Source organism: Rhyacophila brunnea, unplaced genomic scaffold (assembly GCF_057557595.1).
Source record: "Rhyacophila brunnea isolate RB1 unplaced genomic scaffold, BYU_Rbru_1.0 scaffold_21, whole genome shotgun sequence".
In the NCBI taxonomy this organism is placed as follows: Eukaryota; Metazoa; Arthropoda; class Insecta; order Trichoptera; family Rhyacophilidae; genus Rhyacophila; species Rhyacophila brunnea.
In genome coordinates this window covers 23,489,385-23,515,088 of record NW_028232871.1, presented here as the reverse complement: position 1 = coordinate 23,515,088, position 25,704 = coordinate 23,489,385, and the positions used below count along the sequence as shown (strand labels likewise).

Below are 25,704 nucleotides of genomic sequence, written 5' to 3'. Positions count from 1 at the left end.
TGAAGATGCCGAAAGGGGAAACCAGCCGACAAAAAACACTGATTTTTACCCTACCTGCGGGTGTGGTAGCAGTTTTGATGCAGGGCTCGCTTTATTACTTTATTCAGTTTATTCCATAGAACCATTGGACACGAAGCGTGCAGGTCTTCAAATATTGAATGCGCCCCACAAACTTTAATGTAGACATTTCATTACATATTATTGTCATGTACATGTACATTATATATTATTTTGTAGCAACGTTTTTGTCAATTCTATAGGGTTATTATTATTATTTATTAGTTACATGCTATATAAAAACCGTCCAATATTCGTAGAAGCAATCATTTTCAATACAATAAACATTATTATGATATTTTAGTCTTGTTTGTTTTTTTTTATATCTAATTCAAATAACAATAAATTATCACTGTATTGCCAACATGCAAAAAAACTGTTGCTAGAAACTTGAATTTCTCGTTTTTGCGCTTCGCAATGTTGAGTCTTTGGCCCATGGGCATTCCCCGGTGACATTTTACCAATGCGTATTGTTTGTTGTTTCAATGGAAACATCTTGAAATTTCACCTTTGATTATGCACTCATGTTTGATTACTAAACATGTCTTATTTACCTCTCCATTGTGCGTTAGTTTATATTTATAATTTAAACTTTATGTCAATCATTAAAAAAATTACCTGTAATATTTTGATAGATTTTTAAAAATCATTTCTAACATTAATTTAGAAAATCGCCAAAATTAGTGGGAAAGTATTCGCGTGCTTTGCAAAATATTGATACTACCTTATTTGAAAATTCCAAATATCATAAAATAAAAACCAAGATGAATGTGTGAAAGTGGATAAAAAGGTTATTTAGAATTACACACATTAATATCAATAATTTTATCCTTTTTTAATGATAATTAAGTAACCTATATTATACCTATCTATGATTGTGAATATCTTTGAAGGAGATTAATGGAAAATACCTATACCTTGGTGTAGTGTGACCGTTTTTACACATCGACATATTATTCGACCTGTTACAGTTGAGACAGGTTTAGGTACATTTGCGACCCACCTAAGGTTCAGGGAACCCAATTTTGAATTCATACACCTTACAGCACACTTATATTATACATTATCTCCTGACCAACTGCCTCTGCGACAAGACCAGAATGTTGCGGAAAGAAGGAAGAAACACACGCAGTGACAACCCAAAAATCTATTTCGTCATACAATACGCGATAACTATTTTCCCTCTAATTGTGGACTGGCTGCTTTCTGTATTATATATGTTTCTATATTATTTCTATATTGTATAACTGCACTCAATTTTCAAACAAACTGTAAGCCACAAAGCACACTGCGAGTGACCGTGCGACGCGCGTGTGATACTAGAGGTGTATAAAGCAAGCGCCGTTCGCAGATCGAACGTCTACCTGCAGTGTGTTCCGCCACTAAAGAATTCGACGATTTGTCCGGGATGGAAGGTGTAATAATCACTGTAATCGATTCATCGCATACTTGATTTTTGCTTGTGAGCATCATGTAGAATCCATTTTGCAAGGTGTTGTGCACACTTTCTAAATCCTGTCTCCTCTTTATGTTTTATAGTTTTAAACTTATATTATACTGATTTCCAAAAATATATATTACACAACACCAGAACATAACATAACAATCATTATTGCCAATAGGTCAGTAATGTCTGCGTTATTTTTTTCAATTCCTCCTTCGTTTCTTTAATCGGTGCTATTCGCTACGTGCCGCTTCGTTTTTTTGCGCACCTTGCCCAAATAAAATCCTAAATGGTATTGACCAACGTTTCAACTGCATGGAGAAAAAAAAACCGAAAAGTCTCCCGCGCCGATTTGACATTGAATAAACCTGGCAGGATCGCTCCGCGCGCAAAAATGGCGGACGGCAAAAAACTATTTGGCGGCAAATCGACTTTCACGGTCACCGCTGAACTTCGCCGAACATGCTGCTTGCTGCCTGCCGACGATTTCGAGCGGACGCCATATTGTTTATTTTAATTATGCTGCCGGCGCGACCCTCAATTTTTTCCTCGACAAGTTTGGGTCTCTGAGGGGCGATTTGACGATTGGTTTTTCCGCATAGGTACACTACTTTACCCATCGGGTACCATCGCGGATTTTCGTATTTCTACAAACGATTTTGTTTTGACAACAACATTTAAACTCTAGTAGTTTAAATAGTCAGGGACGCGCCAAGTGCAGGTGCTAAACAACTGGGCGGCAGGATTCCGGGGGCGGCAAAACTCCGAAAACTAAATCATGATGGAAGATTTTAGAGCGAATTTTACACAATATATTATTACTTCTTATTATATTCCAATTAGAATTTCGATGTATGCGTCACAATTACAAACAAAAATATCGAAAAGCATTCTCAGTATGGGTCGATTTCATAGCATAGCTATATAGCATAGCATCTAATATAACGTTTTGGTATGCCATAATAATACGTCAAAGGGTGCCAGATAATAATAAAAGTTATGAAGTATATTTAAAAAAAAAAAAAAAAATTTTTTTCGTGCGGCTCGATTTTCGTCCATTGTAGTAGTGGTAGTGTAGAGTCCGTATTCTTTATGCTGGCGTTCACGTCACATCGCTCGCGGACGGAAAGCATTGTGTCATCGCGTTCGACCATTGCAAGTTTCCATAGGGATGGAACGAGGGGGAATGCACTGTGAAGATGCTGAAGCCGCGGGGGGGGGGGGGGGGGGGGAACCGTACGCCAACCAATGTTGCCAACCGTACTATAAATAGTACAATACTATAATTTTGATCCCGCGAAAAATATTAAATACTATAATTTTAAAGGATTCAAGACGAAAAATGATCCTGTACTATTTTTTTCACAGAAATACTATACTTGTTATGCCTTTGTACTATAATCAGCATAGCAAAAGAGGGCAACACTGTGTAAAACCAAGACATGTGCAAGACATATTTTGGAGATATTAGGGTTTGAAGTCTTCGTTTTGTTAGGACAAATAGAGTTTCTAAAAAAAATCATAATATTTGGTTTATAGCTACATCATATTGCATGTTCTTTCAGTTAATTCACATATACATTATCAAGTTCACGACTTTTGCAGATGTTTTACATTTAATCTCGAAATTGAAAATTTTGCAGTTGCTTGGCTTTTACACTCACCGTGCGAGTAGTGTATTAGTCGCATTCAAATTATTCATTCCCGGCTGTGTACTATCATATCGTCAGCATAAAAAACGTGAGCGACGATATAATATTATATGATTTACGGACCCTAAGACCTTCGAAAGTCCAATGCTTTCCCCGTGAGGGAATTTTGACTCCTTTGTATTCATGTCGGTAAACGTATTAATGTTATTATTTAAAACCTTATCCAAAACCTTTATGTGTGCATAGAAATGGAGCGTAATCGCATGAAAGTGAGAAAAAAAACCAGTATCAGTTGGACCACCAATATTCATACAAACTGCAATGTTATTAAGAAGTATGTTTCATTTTCATCACTTTGAATATAAAACAACTTTTTGCAACACTGCATGTTTTCGCCAATCCCTTAATTGGGAACTATTCGGAATCTATGTACTATATACAATTAAAAACAAAGCAATGTAAGTAGTAATTGACCAATAATAACACAATATTACAAGCGTATAGAAATAAATGTAATTTAAATACGAACTTAATGACAATATGTCTGTATATGAAACAGGTCCTGATTGTTATTTGTTATTGTTGATATGTGGAGATCGCACCTACTATTTATTTATTTAATTATTTATTACTTAGATGTTTTATTTTCTCGCCTATAAATAATTATATATTGACAATACGAACTTTTAAACTAATGTATTTTTATTTTCTTTTGTTACAGGTAAGCAATCAGCAAGCAAAGCAAAATAATCCCTGATTTACCATTCACTGTGTTCGGAACAATTGGCATACTTACCTAGTATTATGATGTAAGTAATATACATAATATTATAGTAAGAAAAACGGCGAAACGGTCATACTTCGCTAAGTAATTTAGTTAAAATTTACCTCTTTTTACATTCAAATAGGACCACAGAGTTTTGGCGCCAAACTTTGTTCCTGGCTTGTATACTTTAAAATTAGGTAGGTATGACTAAATTCATACCATTCCAAGGGATATAATTATTATTTGTATAATTAAAGTTCTTGGCTAGTGAGTGATCTATAATTATTCATACCTACGTAAGTTTACGTCGTTTTTATAACACATCAAAGCGATATTTCCAAATACGAAGCTCATAAATATATTTTTATTACTGCAATATTATTATTATGAATGTAATTTCTCGTATTTCGCATAATTTTTGAAGCATTTTTTTTCAATGTTAGGTACACGAAATTCGTTCTCACGATTACACAATCGCCATATTAAATTGCACCGTATGTGTAATTCGGACCTTACGGTTAAAAATATTATTGTTATCAATCTTTTATTTTATTATTTATATTCGGTTATTTTAAATGCATTTTTTTTAACTTCCTCAAATATTAGTATACTTACTTATTATTAATAATTTGGAACAACGTTTTATACTCAACAAAAATATACCTGAGTTGACTGTTAGATGATAGATATAACGAAAAATGTCCCGTCAGATTTATTGTAATATCAGTTTCAGGTTTAAGTTCTATTGTGTATTGTGGCCCACGATATCCGCGCGGCTTATGCGTCGGCCTATAACCTCGTGGGTCCCAGGTTCGAATCCCAGGTCTGGCAAGTACACATTGTTTTTCAATTTGTGTATGAGTAAGGACATAATATGTTGAGCAAGTGGCTAACATCCATTGCTCGTAAAAACAAGATCTGTTAATACAAGACTTCTACTCCGTGGAGGTCCATATGATCTTATTAGGATCGGCAGGGCGTAGGCGACGGCATGGACATATTATCTGGAGATAAAAACCACAATCACCAATACAAAATCATTTTTTTTAAATCAGTTCTCACTAGAGAAGCATCGGTAGAGCTTCAGTCCAAGCTAGGACGGTGTTATCAGTCAGCTTGGAGGATGGCGAAAAAGCAGGTCATAACAACATGCTCAGTGGTTTGAGAGGGATTATTTGGTATAATTTGCAGTAGGTGGTACTGTTATAATCCTACGATCAGTTACGAAATTATAATAAATCGTACACTTAAAAAATCGGTATTTCGTCATTTAATGCCATCATTACAACACTCCATAATGATAAAGGTGCATTTTCTGCATTCCCGATAGTAATTATTGTTAATAATTGTTATCTGCCAGTGTAAGGCCACAGCGTGATCGGTCGGCCAGTAATAAGTTAATGACAATACCATATAGTATTTTTATGATACTATTTTGCTAACAGCGGAAACTGGGTATATTTAATTGAAATTGCATTATTGAACGAATGAATATTGGTCAACTACTTCTAACAGGTGTTTTTTCAATACTCTGTTGGCGCTTCGCTAATAATATAGGTCTCTTCTTCTCGGCGCTACAACCAATGGTTGGATTTGACCTCATCACAATCGCGCACTCCTGACCCCCAACCTCCCCCAATTAAAAGGCCTTCCTGATAAGTGTTTTAAGAAATCGGGATCTCCAAAGTGGTTACATATGGACATCACACGGCGTCTCGAAGAATCCATATCGCTCGCCAGTCTTCTTGCATATTCCCAGGTCATACCAGTATCCCTAGCTCGTATAATGGTATTTAGCGACATATAGATAGATTGAAGAACAGGCAAGCCAGGTTAGAATTTCCTTTAGGCATTTAATTCCAACGTCGCCTCTTTACTCTTACCCGGGGGGGTGGGGTCTTGGTTCGCTCTCTTACCTCGTTACTGCCAAAGTTATTTTACCACACCCAAGTTTTTATTATATAAGATATATATGTATACCTATATATCTTCATTATCTGTATACGTCTAACGTTGCGAAAATATTCATGAAATACCTATTTACTTACACATTGTATCTACTTTCACATAAATCTGCATTTCTCAATCTTTTACCGGACCTTAAAAGTGTCAAAATATTTTATTGTCCAATCCCGCCGAGAAAGTTATTTTGCCATTTCAAAATGATATTACCGAAATAGCCGAAGTCGAAAGTGAAACCGAATCGCGTCGTAACAATATTGTTCGTTCTTTTCTTTCGCTGACGAAAATTCGGTCCGTTTTTTCTCCCAAAAGACAGACATCTCGTAAAGAATTACTATACTTTCCATTGTTTGTAACAAAATAATATTTACTATCAATCGTAAATATGTATTTAATTAATCTCTGGGTTGTTAAAGTATGACGTGAAACGGCGCCAGTAAAAAGCGCGAGTGGCCCCAGAAAGCAACTGTGGTCAACCTTTTTTCGAAACATTCTAAATTTAATAATTATAAATTTTCAACACTTTTGCATGGAATGGATTGGGTTTTCCATCGTTATATAGATATTCGTCTTTGTTCTAGCACAACACACTAACTGGAGAATACTAGTTTTTGACTTTGAAGTTGTTAAAATGTTTGAAATGGTCTATCATGTGAGTTTATAAGTAATCGTAAAAAGGATGACTTTAAAATAAACACTGTTTATTTATTAAAAAGGTTACCAGACGGTAAAGTTTGAAATAAGGAACATTTTGGTATGACTAACTCAATATGTTATTTATTCGAATTAGTGTCTTCTGCCAGTACAGTGACGACATGTTCTACGTTATAGGACAGGTCCATCGGATTGGTTTATACATCCATAGACGGGCCGAATGTTCCCGATTGTCCCCGATAACAGTTAGCAAAGTCAGCCCAGTCACTCCGCCATTACCTACGCTAAACATAAAACCAGGGAACACAGAATTAATGGGAATTGAAATACCTAACGGGTGTGGAGTACCGTAACTGGTAAACGATCTCTAGTGTGGAAGAATATGGGGTAACTCAAATACTTCATTCTAAGCTTGTCCTTCGTTCTTACAACTGCTCTCTCTCGGTTTATGCATTGACGCTCATTCAATATTGGTGTATTTGAAGGTTGCAACACACACTACTGCACGTTTATAATGTGTTTCATTTTCGCAGGACACTCACATTCAAAATCCTGCTTCAAAATGTAGTGTATGTAGTATATCTGAATTCTATTTATTAATCTGTTCTGTGCATACAACTATACGGATTCGGCAACCTCATGAATTGGACATAACATCTCATCATTTCGATCGTTCGCCAGTGTTGCGTTTAGTCGGCGTTGGTACTGAATCATGACGACCTCAGTCTTGTATACTTGCTCCTGATACATTTCCAGGCATAAATGCTTCACAAACTGTCAAATATAGTGCCCTGTGATACGCCCGATTAAGTCCGAGGATTTCGAGGGTTCTATGTTTGTGTTGTAAATAAACCCACGAAGAACTTGAATTATACATATAGGTACGTATTTAAAAAGAAAATATGGTTCGGGTGAAGGATTGTTTCGACAGCATATCAAGAAGGTGTGGGTAATTAAATAATATAAATATGTCGTTGTCCGGTCTAGTTTCGTCATGTGGTCAGATCTTGGATCTGATTACTTATGTATTAAATTTGAAGATGTCGCGGTTGCCCATCTCAGATAGGGATTTACTCTTTGCTCTTACGCAGGTGTTTTGTATGTTGTAAGAGAGAGTTAACAGACTGGTCGGCCGACTATCGGTTGACAGGGAAAGTTCCGAAACTTGTTTTATAAATAAATAAATACTTACATAAATTATTATAAAAGTGAATACGAGACTAGAGTGGCTTAACAATTCGACATCTCAATAAAATGCGATGGCGCCATCCGTACCGATAACTCTTTTATAAGTGGTATTTAAAAATGAATCTCGAAATAAGTTTGTAAATCACTGACACACCTGTATCATAAGTATTTATCCTAAGATAAATGTCTTCAATTAGTAATAATTACGATAGGTTTATAAAATGCACTTGTGAAATACATATATGGAATTTTCGGTGTTCAGTACCTGTTTTAAACAGACCGCGAAGTATATTACGCGTCTGGTAAATTCACATGTGTTACAAACTAAAGCTTGCGATCGATTGAATAGCTGACAGACACTTCTGCTCAAATGGATTCACACCAGATTTTATAGGCAATAATGATGATACTACTAATATTACTATGACATACAAATTTTGACGTATGTAATATGGTTGAGGCTATACCTCAGTTGAGGCATGGTCTAAAAAGATCGTGGCTAGGCGATGCGCGGATTGCGGGTGCAAATGACGCATGTCGACCGAAATATAATTTGTCATTAAATCCAACATGCGTCCATTTAATGGTCTATTAGTAACAATAATAATATATTCATTGACATGTTTTCTAATGTAAATGGGTAACGTTTTTAGTAATCTTTACACGATTTAAGAATTAATACCCCCGTCGCCATCACGAAACAAATTGACGTATTTACTTTCTTTTATTTCAATGTATGTCAATTCATGGTGGAACTGCATTGTATTGTTGTTTTAATTTAATAAAACGCATTTTTTTGTAGTACTTATTCCATTTTTAATCAATATATTAGAACCGGTTTCGTCCGCCTCAGAGGGACATTTTCAACTAGAACAACAAGTTGAAAATGTCCCTCTGATGCGGACGAAACCGGTACTAATCTATTGAATAAAAGTGGAATAAGTATAACAACAAAAAATGCGGTTTATTAAATTAAAACAACAATGACATATTTACACCTCGACGTTCGCTCTCAGACTGCCAGCGAGTCTAAAATTTCGTCGCGCCTATAGTTGTAAATTATTTGCCGTTTCACTGATATATCATCATATTCAATATTCGTGGGTCTCGGGTTTGAATCACGGGTCTGGCGAATTTACATGTTGCTTTTCAATGAGCATGGAGCTAATAAATTGAGCAATGCTATGTGGATAGAAAATAGTAAGTTACTGGCAAGTATCATTATGCCACTCCTATATGTATAGTTAACGTGTGATACATATTCATAAATCGATGTAATTAATGTCGGCAAGTAGTATCTTTTTTTTTGACATCCAATAGTTTCGAATTATGGGCTGCTCATAATCCGTATTAAATTAATTATAGCATCCTACCGTTTTATAAGCTGTATTACTTACTAATCCTACCGGCTTAGATAATAAGTAGTTTCTTATTATCGCATCTTTTCTACGGTGGCGATCAAAAGCAGACTTATACAATGAAAGCATATCGATCAATCGTTGTTTACTTTTGATTGTTACAACGAATGTTACGCAATGGGTTAAGTTAAAGAAAGTGTTTAAGTAAAGCACTCACATATTACAAAAATAGGCAATTTATTGATAATTGAATTCAAAGACAGTTACGTAATACTGATAGTAAGCCCCTATTTATTTGTCGAATAGGGTTATTTTTTATTCATGGTAGGTACTTATTACCTATTGTTGCCAGATGAAAATAACAGTCAGTTTTATCCAGTAATTAAAAATGTTGTGTACGTGTACGAAGCGTACGGAGCCTCGCCACGCTTTCTCTATTTATCATAATAACCCATCCGTGTCTTCGCGGATACTTTGTCTTGTAGCTTTTGTACTGTCTTCCTTTTGAGGTATTTCGGAAAACTACTTACCGCGGTCGGGACGTTGTTTTTTAACCACGGTAATAATGAATTAATTAATCAATAATAATATGTATCTTCGTCTTTTATCTCACATATGCATGTGAAGCCTCGTCTTAGAGGAGTTCTTGAAAGTGTGAGGTTCTTACCACTTATCTATGATCAAGTAGGAAAATTTACACGACTTTTCTTCTTATCACTTGAGTGTTATTAAAGTATTGTGAACTATGCTCTTAATTATTAATTTTATTAGTACTCACCTATCTCATTAAGAAGATTTAAACCGATAAGAGAACAGAATGTGATAAAAACGTGACCCAGCTAAATTTACTTACTGATATGAAAAGAATGATATGATTTTTCATTGTTTTTGTTGATAACAGAGATACCGACGTAAACATTGATAACGGCGATAAAAAGATTAGTTTTTTTTATTTTTAAAATAGTACACACATCATTATCGCATCAAATTAAATAAATAAATAAGATAAAACACAGACATTTTAAAGTACCTATGTAAGTATTATCTGGAGGTGTGGTGAATCAATTAATTTCATCAACATTTCAGTCAAGTAATAATATGCATCATTTCAAAATTATTTTATTTCAAAACTAACGTGTCAGTGATCCAGGGTGTATCCAAATGACCGAAAACAAATGAAAACTTAATTTTTATAATGTATAAACGCAAATTTGTTACATCATTATCAGCCAGGTTAGTAAGTAAGTGTGTGTACCTACTATGTTTTGTCTATAAATGGCGTCGCACGATTTAAAAAAAATTTATACCCTTACCCATCGGCACACTTCTTCACAAAATCTTAAACCGATTTCAGTATAGTGTCATCATGTCGCATTTTCTACAACCCATTTGTCGCAATTCATCATATTATTTCAGATCCCCTCCCGCGTGGGGCGTGACGTTATATATACGGACGGCCCCTTATTGCATAACCCACAGAACAGATTTAAAGATAGGTAGAAGTGACTTAGCCAATCACCATAGATAAACCAAAACTTGAGAAAAAATGTTTAGTTTACGACTTTAATACAAAACCCCTGAATGTCATCAAATATTTACCAAGATTGTATGTGCGTCGCGTTCCCTAACATTGAATTACTTGGTGACGCATCAGTGAAACACCAAATAATGTTCAACTGTACGCGCGACGAAAATTTGTACTTGCTTCGCATTCATTGAGAGAACGTGGAGTCGGACGCACGTCACTTTGCTGCGTGATGGCGACGGGCCAATTAATTCTAAAATCGTGTAAAGATGACTAAAAACTTTACCCATTTACTTTAAAAAGCAAACATGTCAATGAATATATTATTATTGATACTAATAGAATAATAAACAGAACATAAAATGGACGTATGTTGGATTTATATGAGAAATAATATTTCGTTCGACAGGCGTCATTTTCACCCGCGACCCGCAATCCGCACATCGCCTAGCAACGATCTTTTTAGACCGTGCCTCAACTAATGCATGGCCTTCAATATCGTGGTCCAACAGTTGCAAGTTTTATAAGTACCCTACTTACAGCTAAATCACCTACGATAGATACGATATTCTATTATAATAGTTTGTGCATTTCACATGTCCTCCCTTGACCCTTGATGTATGTTTATCTGATTCAATTCTATATCGGTAAAAAAATGCCGGAAATTTAATAATAAAAAATGACACATTGTGAAGCTTATAATTGAATAAGTATAGCTAATATATTATGAATCAACTTTTATAATTATTGCAAACTCGCGGTTTCACTGTAACGTGTTGTTTAAAAAAAATGATCAAGGATATTCTGCCATATACGGAATACTGCATTCAATACTTGTTTTTTTGTTTATATTTATACTATAATTAAATCTCGTGATCACTGAGATATTACATACACATTGACAATACATACATTGACAATACACACATTATAACATTACACTGATAGGTACATGCACAAGATAATGCGTCGTCCAGGGTTACCAACGGTGTCAATAGCCGCATATAACATTGCGTAAAAGTTGTGCATAATATTTTAATGACGAGAGTTCATTATGTCTAGCCTGATTAATATTTACCGAATTGATAATACATTTTCATTGTATTGTAACATTAAAACTACAGTAAATATTAACCGTGAAATAATTTTGGTATTGCACCCAAGGTGAGAACAAAGGTGGGTTTAAAAAAATGACATTCGTAGCTGAAAGTCATGGTAAACATATCTTAAAAAGGAATGTTTGAAATATTAAATAATAATAATATATTCTTCTGGGGCCATGAGTCATGACTGTTTAGAATTAATGCCAATTATGGGTAATTATGGTTTTTCAAGGGGTAATGTGTTTTGTACCTACCCAGATTTAATTGTAATTTATCTCAGCCTTTGAGATCCGAACCCGCGACCTACAAATCAGGGGGCGTGTATCAGAATATCAATATGTTTAGCGAATGGGTAACAACTAGACTTTCGTCTATACAATTTCAAATTGTGAATACTATTCATTTTCTACAATATCCATATCTAAGACCAGGTATGTCAAACACCGCTTCTTCATAATAATGGTCATGTTGTGAACGTATAATTTGTAATATGTCATGTCCACAATATGTAAAAATAAATTGAATTGAATTGACTGATGAACTGTATTACAGCAAAATTGATTTTTTTTTCTCAGTGAAGGACGACGGCGTTATACGCGGTATATAAACATACATACACTACGAATAAAAACAATTACATTGGACATGTTATTAAAAATATATAAAGATAAGTTGATCTACTGCATTGCTTTAATATGTAAAATGCAGGTATTAAACATGATAGACGAACTATCACAAAGAGAACGAATCCTTGGTATTAAAAAAATGCATTGAAAAAAACTGGTTAATTAAAATCAGTGGGTCACTCACTACAAGGAAGGATTATATCCGAAAATCAGTTTACCCACTAGGTTAAAAAAACATCTCATACTTTTATTTTGTGTACATCCAGTGGCGATTTTCATTTTATATCCTGGCATCATTACCATGTATCACCCAATGGCGGTTTATTGCAATCAGCCTCGAGCCCCAACGTTTCTACTTATGGATATTCTTTAGTGTCGCTCGTATTCAAATCACGTATTCCCGAATGCATACCTGTGTATGCAGTTCAAATTACTCTGATCCTTCGAGCACCTTCGGTTCGATCTGGTTTCTTGACGCCGGCGTGGGTGTGGTGTGCGAATGGACAAAGTGCAATGTCTCCTCCACGGCCGTCCGGAGAAGGCGACACCCGCGCCATTTCGCCGGCGGTGTTTTATTGAAACTAAATCATTATCATCGCCACATCCGCCTGCGAGCTGCTCTCTCGCGGTCACTTCCGGTTCGCGGGTCATTTCGCATAAAATTTCCCCGCGACTGCAACAATAACGCAACGCCGTGAACGCTATTGAACCCTGCGCGCTCGAGGGCAACCCTGTCACTCGCTTGATAAACAAGTCAATGCTGAGTCGGGTCATATTATTGCGATTTTCGAACCGAAGACGTCGAGCAAAAACCTTCTTTCTAAGCAGATATATGAATCACTCTTCAAATGGGTTAACAAAGAATTTGATCTATAACGGTTCGGCAACATAGGCAGGTGCTTCGCTAGTCCTGAGCTAGATGCTATACTTGTATACTAAAATCACTACTGCCACATTGCAGGCTACGTGCTTAGGTACAAATTCATTTGACATTTGGGAGCGCTCAAGTCAACAACGATGTCACTCTCAAAACTAACCAGAAAGCTACTTCTCATAGAGAATTTAAGTTTTAAATTTCGAAAGTCTCTAATTTGAACTTGTTGGATGCATTCATCCCATCCGTCATTATTCATAACCTCAAAATATACGGTGTTTGACGTTTGTCATACTGAAGAAACATCCGCCATCTTGCAAAATCCATAGCAATGGTAAAAGCACTAGGTGACACAATAAACATAACCAACACGTTTGTTCGCCGGGAGACTCACGAGGTGACTCATAATCACGTAGCGAGGCGCGAAGCGTGCAGTGTGGTCATTGCGATAGAATAGTGTGCGTTCGTTCACCAGGATATGTCACCTAGCACGTGGCCACCAAGCAAGGCACCTGCCCATGTGGCCGAAGCCTAAGTGTACCTTATGTAGTTTCTGTTCGACATCTGAAATTATTTAATAAACACATGAAGCATGTTTTTTAACCCATTCAATACCGATTAAAAGAGAAGAAAGTGTACAGCCAGTAAATTTCATAAAACTGCTACTTTAAAAATTTCAATACTTCAATACTGCCGCCGATTGTCTTTTCTTCTTCTTTCTTTCACCCTGTCACGTCCCAACATTGGGGCATAGGGCAAGCACAAGTTGGCGCCACTTCCCTCGGTCCATCGCTAACTCCTGTGCCTCCCGCCATGTCAGACCTGCAGCACGTAGGTCGCTTTTGTAGCATCGCTGCAGGGTGAGGGAGGGCCGGCCACGGCGACGGAACCCTTGAGGCTGTGCCACAAGGGTACGAAGTGCTGCACTTTTTGGCGGCATCCGGAATACATGTCCCAGCCACGTGAATCGTCTCTTCGTGATAACTTCAATCACCGAAGGCTGTTGTGTCTGCTCACGAACTCGGATATTTGTAACGCGGTCGTACCAATGTACCCCTAAGATTCTGCGGAGACATCGATTCTCAAAGCTCAAAAGCCGAGACTCTTGAAGCTTAGTAAGATTGTCTAAATGGGTTAAATTGGTAAACTCCACAATTATTAACGTCAGGTTGGCATTCCGATTTTCTCACACTCATGTACAGCCAGTAAATTTCATAAAACTGCTACTTTAAAAATTTCAATACTTCAATACTGCCGCCGATTGTCTAAATGGGTTAAATTGGTAAACTCCACAATTATTAACGTCAGGTTGGCATTCCGATTTTCTCACACTCATAATGGCTGCCATTTTTTATGTTCATTGTGATTGCTTGACAGTTTTCATACATTTTACAGGATTTTTTAAATTAATAATAATACCCAATGTATCATTATTGTCTACTCATCGTGACAGGTCATCTTTAAAACAAATGCAAATAAATGTCACAGGATTAGTGTGAAGTTCTCTGCAAATGAACCTGCAATGCTAAGTTACCTTTGGCCAACTTAATCAGTGGACCCTTTGGTCCTCTTTGTTTAAATTCCATACATTTAGACTCCATCTTGGTGGTAAAAACATTGATGTAAAGTTCGATAATTTTGTTACTAACATATTCGGTGCGGCGCTGAGCGAGAGAAAACGATGCAAAAGCTTGGTGGAAGTGCAGTCCAGAATATAGCCATCGTGGCAATAATCATATTCGCCCACATGTGGCCCAAATGTGTATTGACCAAAACTATCATAACTAGGGAATCCAATCCCGAGCCAAAATTCTGATCCCGGGATTTCGGGATTACAATTTGACAATCCCGGGATCCCGGGACCAGTCCCGGGATTGGGATTTTTTTCCATTGTTAATATAAAATTTTTATATTTACAAATAACATTGATAAAATCGGTCAAAAATAAATCTAGTATAATTTATACTATTTTAGACATTTATTGTTAATATTGTATACGTTAAATCTTGAAAATACACAAGTTTAATGGAGTAAATAATATTGTAATATAAATAATAATGTGAATTTAATATGAGATTGCTATTTCTGATAGTAAAGACATAATGAATAGATCAGCGAGATTTAAAATAGTAAAGCAAATAATCATGGCGTACTTATGGCCTTTCCGCTTCATAAATCTAATTAGTCAGCCAAATATGAAACTGCCGTAAAACGTATGATATCATGGTGGAATTATTTTATTAAAAGTGCGAAGTATTGTTTTTTTACCAATCTTTCTCATTTTTAATAATCTATGTGAAAAAATAAAATGAATCGGCAACCTACACATCAAACTTCATTCAAACTCAGTTTATTTCTAATGTAGTTATTTTGTATTAAAAGTATTTTTTTTGTTATATTTTCCATAAAAATTGATAAAAAAATCAATCCCGAAATCCCGGGATTATGTTTATCAATCCCGGGATTCATAGGTATCGAAAATAGCTCGGGATCCCGGGATCCCGCGATTGGATTCCCTAATCATAACCTTCATATTGTTGGAAAAATATATTTGGAAAAAAATGGTACAAGGCGGTACTTGAACCCGCATGAATTCCGGCGAAAATGCCTTACTTAAGCCATCCGTCCCATACCTAACCACGATAAAATTAACTAACAATCAACGTCATTAATTATAGACGACCCCATAAACAGACCTCTTTACTTTATTTACTATACAATTTGTAAGCGACGGAGTAAACCTGTTCACCACCAAAATACCTACTACATAACAAACAGTTCACTTCTGCAAAGTATTGGAATTCGCCTGGTGTTATTGATACACTTAAAAAAAAAACAGGTATTTCGCTTTGTTGTCACTGTTTTATTGACAATAATATTATTTATTACAATAACATAGATACCTTAATAGTAATAAACAAGATACAATAATAGACTCAAGTAACTCTATCAAACTTTATAATTCCTGCTTAACTTGACCTTGTCAATGACAACTTAACAACCAAAGCGAAATATTTCTGCCTCGGGGCACGTGGAACGAGTATGGGATAATGTGAAATACATGCTTATCTGTTTGCATACACGGTGCCTCGGAAATTGGTTATGTTTATCCAATAGCATTAATACCAGGTGCGTGACTACTGGGTGAATCGGGACTTTCACCAACTCACCACCTCCTGTGGTAGCTTTTACTTTTAAATTCGATAGCTTAAGAATATGGCAGTTATCGGTAACTGTATGAACGGGTGATTTTTTGCAGGAGGCTCACATGACTATAATGCTTCGATCGGTGTTATTTTATGCTGGGTACCAATGTTTTGAAAAATAACTAACTATGAAGTGTCACCCCTTATGTGACACTTCTAAAGTGACTTTCGAAAAATTTAAAAAATGCGTGTCTGGCAAAATTGATGCCTATTTCATAATATATGACAAAGTGGACACCCAAATACGCACTAGGTATAATAGTACTAAAAGCATCCAATCGTTTGTGGGAACCTTGTATAAACAACAAACTTGTACCTGTATGCTTATCACTATGCTAACATGCTGGTCTGATCGATACAATTTAATGAAAGCCACCCATACAAGGATGGATTGACAGAGCGAGTTTCGCAACGTCATGTTTCGTTACAGATTTATGTATTTTAACAATAATCAACGCATATAATTTGTGGTCGCACGCACCTTCCTCGCAAAAAGGTCCAAAGACCCTTTTTAGTGTATTCCTTTCAAGGAGGTCTAGTTTCATCTTTCACCCACTGTGCGACGGCAAAGGGCGACGGGTTTACAAATATTCCTTTTTTCTCACTCCTGTGGCATGGCTTGAGTGATGCAATGCAAATCACGAGGTCTCCTTAATTTGAAAATGACAATAAAAATAAGAATGATTAATGAATGTTTCCCCATTAAATATCAATTATATACATGGTTTTTATCGTTATCTCGACTCATTTAATATAGCATAGGCCTATGGTGCGTTGGACATGCCTGACCCCCACACCTTCACACTGAAAACGTTTTATTATAGTTATGCCTAAAGACAGTCCATGCGATAACGTGAGATTTCTGCGTATTTATCAACTGTCACGCGACGTACTGTGTGCATCTACGAATAAAAAAAGAAGCAATGAGCATAATATTATGTACAAATCACGGCAATCAGAAAGGCATGATACACAAACATAAAATACACAAAATTACAAAAACATTCGAAGTTTACGCACACGTAGAGACCACGTGATATTTGTTTACGCAAAATCGTCGCTCTTCAAAATGGCGAATTTGGTGGCCCGTTTTTATACTGCAATGAATCAGTATGTTATATTATATCAGCAGGTCCGGAAATATGATAATCGTTATTGTAGCCTTATTGTGCATGCGTTATAATATTATATGTGCGTTATTGTAACTGGCAGACCTGATCCTAACTGAGAATATCTAAATGTGTACGCAAACGCTAAACCACTCAATGAGCCGGTCGTGTCTTGCGATAACCGCGCGACGAAAAAAAACAATGAAAAAAAACTCACCTGTCTTTTGACAGGCAAAACAATGCAACGATAACGCGATCGCGGTCGGGTGATTTTGTGTGGAAAACAAAGCAAATAAATTTCTCATTCACCTATCACCGAAACGTGCTCGAAAACCTGAAAGCACTGGGAAATAATCGTTATTGTTTTACGTCTGCTTGAGATAACAGAATGAATAAAAATTATGCATTGTTTATAGAATATGACGATTATTACGCGTACAATATTATTGTAACAATCTTTTGTTAGTAAGCAGCGAATCGATAAAATTTTGTACCAAAAGCGATCCTCATCAATAGCATCCAAATTGGGTAGCTACTTACTACGCCTATCTATGTATATGAGAACAATAACGTTAATTTTTTTGTGCTATATTGCAGTGTTTTCCAACTTTTCTATACCTGCGAACCTATGAAAATTGGAGTAATGTATTGCGGACCGCTATCCAATAAATAAAAACTTTTCCCCCCGATTTCTCTATAATATATCACAGTTTGATTACGAATACAAAAAATGAAGAAACCGATCAGTAAATAAATTGTTAGTAATAGACTGGTATTTTAAGAAATCAATATTTTTTAATATTGCAAAATATGCTGCTATACTTTTGCTGAATAGTAATTGATAACTGTATCTTTAGTGACGTTTAATATAAAGCGCTACCGTTGACATCTATTCGGTTTCGTTTTTATTACTGACATGTCTGAAAAAGCCTTCTGGATTTTTAACTCGGTGATGGCTACTTATTCTTCTTTTTAAAATGGGCGACAACTATTTTTTGACCGGGCGGTTAGCGTAATGTAAGAGAAATAAAAAAAAATGTATTTGCATAACACGTAAAAACCACAGAAGACACCAATGGGTAAGGAAATAAGCAGGAGAACGTACGCAATGTAATGGTGTATGTCCAAGTGGACAACTGCTGGACAAATGCCGCCATAATACAGTGTTACCCAAGGGGCACTAAACGTCCGCAGAGACACCTTAAAACCCGTTGTGTCAACGAATTCATAATGTTGTACGTGTCAGCGATGAACTAGAAACCTAGTAGCTAGGAGAAGCTTTCATCCGGCGGTAGATCGAGCGCGGCTGATGATAATACGTTAATTTATACTAATTAAAGGTCAGAGAATGGTAAAATATATTGTACAATATATAGGTAGAACTGCATTCGTATCTTATTATGACTTGCAGTTTAAGAGTAATAAACACTAATAACGCTATTAAACAACCATACAAAGATAATGAAGTCGTTCTTGTTGCATATTGATTATTTGAAGGACTTATGCCGGTTTTGTATTATAGTGTAGAATCTATAACACGTGGGCGCTAAAACAATCAATCGCATTTTGTATTCAGCTCACAAGTAGAAATAGAGAGAGCGTTTTATGTTGTGAAACATTGTTTTCGATCACTGACTGGTGATTGATTTTATTTTCAATATTTTACCCATGTTGATTTTCATATATGGGAAGCTTTGTTAATGGCCCCTTACCATAATTATATTCTTGTAATATTTGACAAGTTAGTATGTATAAAAGTGGTCGTGATCATAATTATTATCTCTGGCGTTTGGGGCACATCGCCATGTTTATAGGTTCTGAGCGATGAGGTTTGATTTTTGTCGCGTACAGGTTCCACGTTCTGATTTACCTGTATCTATCCTATATTTCAATGGTTCTGGGTTCTGAGGCACTAGGCGTAGGCGGCGTTCTGACGGGAGATTGTGACCATCAATAGAAAAAGTAAAGGAGCGGGGAACACAAAATTATTGAGAACTGGTCCACCCTACTGGGTGTGTGGAAAAATGTGGGATAAACGTATGTTATTTTCAATAGTTAGTGCGTCTGTATTAAAATAATACTTATGCATTAAACTCAATAAAGTGTGTCACGTAAATGTAACGCGCGTTCAATATTGAGGACAATCAGTACGATTAGTTATACTTGTTTTTTTATAGCCTTACCTTCATAAAGTACCCTGCTTCAAAACAATGGCCCATGGCGATAGCGTTTACATTTTTTTATTTACCAAAGGACTGAAAAAGAATACCAGATGAAATATGTAATTTTGAAGAAAACTATTCCATTCTAAATTAGATTTATTTATGCAAATACTGTAGGATCGTTGGAAGATCTAGCTAGATGTTGTGTCCCCCCGTGTTGACAGTATATGAGTTTATTGTGATTGAAAAAGTTAACCAAATGCATGAAAACAATAATGTGCTGGTTGTAGATTAGACAGCGTTGCTCAGATGAGCGGCAATAAAGAACTAATTCCCCCCAATCTGGAGCTGTTAGCGGAATGCCATCCATCCATATCCATCGTGGCCTTTCTTCTGAACCTCTCGTACGTCAATTACGATTAACGAGGAATAATGACGCACCACACGTCACAATACTCTGCTTGATTGTCGGAGTCACATGATGCCGGCCAGACGCTGCGATACGCGCTCACCCAGTGCAGCGAAGGAAGAAAATTTTAAATTGGCCACAAATAGACGTGGACATGTCCAGTGGAATGAGCCAATTGGATAATGTAGTGTAGTCGAAGAAATTACGATGACTGCGGCAAATAGCTTGGAAACAAATAAATATAAATATTGAGGAATACAGATGGGTAAATTTATTTATTCGAAGATATGCATTTTTTTAATACTAATTTATAGGTCAAATAAGTCCAAAGACGTTGAAAGAAACCTTCTAAATAGATGAAGCCAAAATTTATGAAATTGAAGACATCTGGTTACTGATACAAGTGACTTCATATTACAAAATCATTTTAAGAGAACTTACTCCTTTAATATGACATTCCACTATAATTTCATCTTCACCAAATTATTTGCATACATGTGCAGATTTTGCCAAAATAAGTCTTGAATACTTAAATTCATGGGATTGGATGGTGTATTATGTACCTGTAATAAAATTCGACTTCGATGTGACATTTCAAGCATCTCTGATATTCTCGAATCAGCAATATGCATAATCAAATAAATTCGTACGTAAGTGTGTTATGTAAACCACAATGCAAAAGAAATGGTACCGATATGCGAACCCCATTTTGTTTTTGAGACTGCCAATAGAAGAAAAAAACAATGAACTTGAACTGCCACATTAACAATAGCTTAATTCGAATACCGAATTATTTTCAAAATTCCTTAATACGAAAGTACAATTATCCGTAATTCAATATTGGGAGTAATAGATTAAAAGCTTGTACATTTTTTTAAATCAAACATTAATTAATGTGAAACTATACGTAGTAATTATGTACTAAAACCAATGACATTATTAATGGACGACGCACTCTATACAGTAGCTAGCAAGTAAATTCGCATGTATAGGTAGACGTCACGCAATTTCCATTATGCGATATCTCGCATCGGGAATTTATAGCAATATGACCTTTATTGTAATGGCGTTAGAGCAGTGTTTCTAGTGTCAATGTTCATTTGAGCGAACCCGTTCGAACCGAACCATTCGGCAGACCCAACAAAAAGCATCAAGAATTTATAGCAATATAACCTTTATTGTAATGGCGTTAGAACAGATTATGCCATTCGGCAGACCCGACAATAAAGTGAGTGTCATTTTCTTTTCCAGATGATTCGTCCATATTAATGTCATTGACTAAAACACACCTTTTCAAACATAGCTAAATAGTCTAAATAATCGTATAATATGCATGTTTATCTCTATTGCATGTTTATCTCTATTGCAAAGTTAGTGGTATTTTCTCTAACATACCTGAAATTGGCTTTGTTCTTTTCATTCTATTTGGTTGGTGTGTTATGGGTGTTATTTTATAATTGTCGAGTTTAATCGGTTGTTTCATGTTACGAATCTCTACAGAAATCTATCATATTTATAATACAGGCTATAAAATATAAAGAGTGTGACGGATATATGGCATAATAAAAGAGTTAATTGCAAAATATATTAAAGTTCTTGTAGATCTGGTTATCGGAATATCTTAATTATTTGAATAATAATTACATAAATTCAATTAAGTTGAATTTTCCTTTTTTTATAATTAGTTATGCGTAATATAATTCTGCGATAACAATCGTGTTACAATGTTTTAGCGAAGCCGCCGTCATAAGTGCGTATAATGTACGAGTTAATTTAAACGCAGAGTCGACCAACAAGTAAGTCAGTCAGTTAAAAGTGAAGTGGTGAACGAACCGCGCTCCAATGCGGCCGGTTTCACTTTCGCTGCCTGCCGGAGCGTTGCGCAACCCGACAAACTACTAACTACTTAATTCCACGCAGTACCTAAACTGGCTGTTATTTTACTTTTCGGTTTATCATGGAGTCGTACATTGTTGCTTCTGGCGCTGCGAGAGTCAATTTCGAATCGTTTACTCCCGGTGTCAGGATTCAACAGGTTAACTTTCATTCTGTCTTCGGGAGGGATGACGTTCGATATTTAAATATTTGACGAAATGCTGCCGGGAAAATAATTTTAATTGCACTGTTCCAAATTCAAACTAATAAAATCCGTCACAATTTAATGCGTCAATTACACGAGCTGTTTGTTGGCGAATTTAATAGCGGGCGATTCAGCTACTGCGATTGTGATGATGACACACAGAACTTTTCATTAGCTGAGAAGCCACAAGCCAGCGACTATTTTGACAGAATGTAGTTCCTTTTTTTACCGGGAGGTTGCTACTGTGCTCTACTGCGCAGACGCAGTAGGCCCACACGCCGGCATGTAACGTGTAAAGTTACCGGGTTTCAACTTTCCTCGGTAGATTGTTTACAATCTGCTTGTTAGCTTGTTCAATGATGACACTGGGCGACTTTACAGGCAGATTGTAAATTCGCCAACAAGCAGCTCGTAAAGTAGCTCAATGTAATTGACGCATAAAGCACGTTAGAATTATTCTGCAGTGTGAAATGACTTGCAGCTAAATAAATATTTGGCCGCATGCGGCCCGCGGGCTGTAGTTTGCCCAGCCCTGCTTGATCAATCCACTGCTGGATGGAAGGTCTCAACAGGATGATTCGATTCTTCCTGGTCGTTCGCGTTTCTACGTTCATATGCATTATTTCGGTGATCCGGCGTCCTCTGTGTCACTGTGTTACCTCGTGGCTGAGAATCGTGACCACCTTGAAATTCAGCCATCTTCCCATCGACCATGACTCTCCACCCCTCTTGATCCTCCAGTAAGCTGCATCACTTGGTCGCTCCAGCGCGCAGATGCTCTTCCTTTGCTTCGTCTTTCCTGAACGGTACCCAAAGCATCCATTGCCTCTTGCTCATTAGTTATTGAAGATTGCGATAGTTCCTTACAATATTATGGGGTGTATATGGGGAGGAAAACATGACAAACGCCCGTGCTCTGAATTCAAATATACGTCACTATGATAACAACATCAAAATGACTATTACAATAAAAGCGATATTTTATATTTTTATTTAATAAAACAGGTACAATGACTTCATTACGTACGTCTAACATAATGGAAGCCTCGCGTGTCCACACGTTTGTCCGCAAAAATCAAACGAGCGAAACTTACTCAGTTATGAAAACACTGTAGGCTATTATGTATTTTCATAACGAAGCAGAATTTTGTACGGCTTCCACATTTTTTTTATTTGTGTACATCGTATTGACTCTACATATAACCATATCGAGGTCTTAGTGTCAAACAACACTATCTACAAAAGTGCAACTTCACAGGAGAGCCAAAAATCGTTATTTTAGAATCTTGTAACTTAACAAGGGAAATGTTTATTTAAAACCTAATGTTAATATTGTATAATTTATTGTGTATTGTACATTGATCTTGCTTATGATGATGTTAAAATTTATAGGGATAGTTTAAAAAAATATGAAAACAAGGGTAACTTATGTAGTTAGCGTTAAACTTTACTGACGATTTAACAGTAAATTAGAAAAGATTGACATAACGTTGTTTGACTATCATGTAGCCGTAAATGTAAAATAACGTCATCTAAAAAAAAAAAACACTTTTTTGTAGATAACGTTGTCTGAATTTAAGCACTCGATATAATATATTTATTACGTCTTGCTCCCCCTCGTAGCATTGCATATCATATACATTATTATACATGTCATATTTTATATTTTCTAACTAGCGATCGCCCATGACCGGTTTCTGTTCATGGAAGGCCTGTAAGACTCAAATGCATTATTATGAGACACGTGTGTGCGAAAGGAAAAGGGCAATATGTTTAAAATTATCATTTTTAGTAGAGCCAAATGAAGATGATTTTTGGATTACCTTGTACGGGGACTTTTCGTGTGGAATTTAGAATTGAGATGCGTTTATTCGACTCATGATTTTTGTCGCTTATATACCTACTCTCTATGTATGCTTCATTTGGTATATTCAACTAATTAACGCCTGTTTCCTTTCGCACGCTTATATATATTTCTTCTGTTTTTTGATAGTTCGACACTAATAAATATTTCATCCTTTTTTTCAGGTAAGCGTTCACTTCTTTTCTTCCATGCACACTCAGAAGGCAAGATAAGTCATGTTGTAACCCGTGTAACTATATTTTTTTATTATCTACCCTCCAAACTTTGAAAAACGATGCATTACTTTCGCAAAAGCATTCATACAGTGTTACAGCAGCCATGTTAAACATTGTCTCCCCCTGCGTCACACTCTACTGATAGCGTATAATAATGAAACTACTGACTGACTTGAGTGCCTTGTAATGAATGCATCACAATTAAACGAGCGCATGTAGGTACCTATTAGTTACTCTCTCTTGGTCAGCCACCATCATCATAAATAATCAAGTAACAACAGTACAAATTCTGTAGTAAAACTATTATGACGTCACCTCAGACAACTCATCTACGTAATGTTTACATCTTCTATTTAAATTCATAATTAAATGTTGACCCGGTAAAGTATTCAGTATATACCATAATGCCCATAACCATATCACAGTAAAAATGGAGCTCACAAGTTCCGACGGATGAGAAATATGTGAAACATGCCGATACGAAAGGAGAGAGATGCGTGGACAGTCGAATTGTTGCGCATTAGATTTGCGCATTTCGATGTTGGAATAGGAAGTTTTTCCTTTTTTAAGACACAATTCGCAGTCGGTGACCATTCAATCGATTTACTTTCAGGACAAGAGCATTTCCATACATTTTTTTTTATTTCGCCTTTATACCATAATTGTAACTTCAAAGTTTTGCTTCATTCGGGTTCGGGTAATTCTCACTTTTAATGCTTTTTTTGTGATCATGCGTCCTGATGAGTTATTGTATTATGCATTGAGGCACTCGTTTTGTGTTTAATTAATGTATGTTTCTTCTTCCGATTCTAATTCCGTTTCCAAAGCAGGACGGTTGTTGTTATAAGGTTCCTCCTGGAGCCTCTTAAGTCTTGCAGATTTTGTATCCCTACCATTGATGATCAATGATCCGATCCCTACATAATAATACAAGCTTTGGTTTGACGTCAGATAATTCGGTGTTTAATTTATATTGTTTAATATCTATTAGTTCCAGTTTCGAACGAACCTTACCAACTATCTTATGATTTGGCCAAATTATCCGTGCATTCTGGCCATAAGCTGAGTATCGTGCAACATTGTGATGTTATTCTTATTTATCTGCGTCCATGCGTTCACGCCTCAATAAGAATTCACTGTTGCTTTCAGTCTGAGGAAAATGGCTGTTGTCGCTTTGGAACGTGTGACACGGTTCACGTATAAGATATTGCGTGTAAGTAAACCATCGATTCAGGTTATATCACAACCAGTGTGGATTGTTTTTTTTCCTCTCCAATCTGCGGTTCTGTCACGAACAGTAATTTAATTTAGTTCACAACTTTAATTTGAAAATTTGAATTAGAACAATAATAATATATTAACTTACTATTATTGACTAAATACAATAAAAACTGTATTTTTTATAAACCTTTATCCGTGACTTCGATCACTATGTTTTTTGTTTATTCAT

The 25,704-nt window shown here is 36.1% G+C and overlaps 1 protein-coding gene and 1 long non-coding RNA gene across 2 annotated transcripts in view; one reads left to right on the top strand and one right to left on the bottom strand.

Moving 5' to 3' along the window:
* Positions 1-25,704, top strand: part of Tis11 (Tis11 zinc finger protein) — a 127,712-nt gene that overhangs the window by 51,495 nt on the left and 50,513 nt on the right. The gene's annotated exons all lie outside the window — the stretch shown is intronic.
* On the bottom strand, positions 12,283-18,543 carry LOC147070869 (uncharacterized). The gene is made up of 3 exons (XR_015070887.1): positions 15,737-18,543; positions 14,462-14,993; positions 12,283-13,899 (listed from the first exon to the last, which is right to left on the bottom strand). It is a non-coding gene; the product is annotated as an uncharacterized LOC147070869 (long non-coding RNA).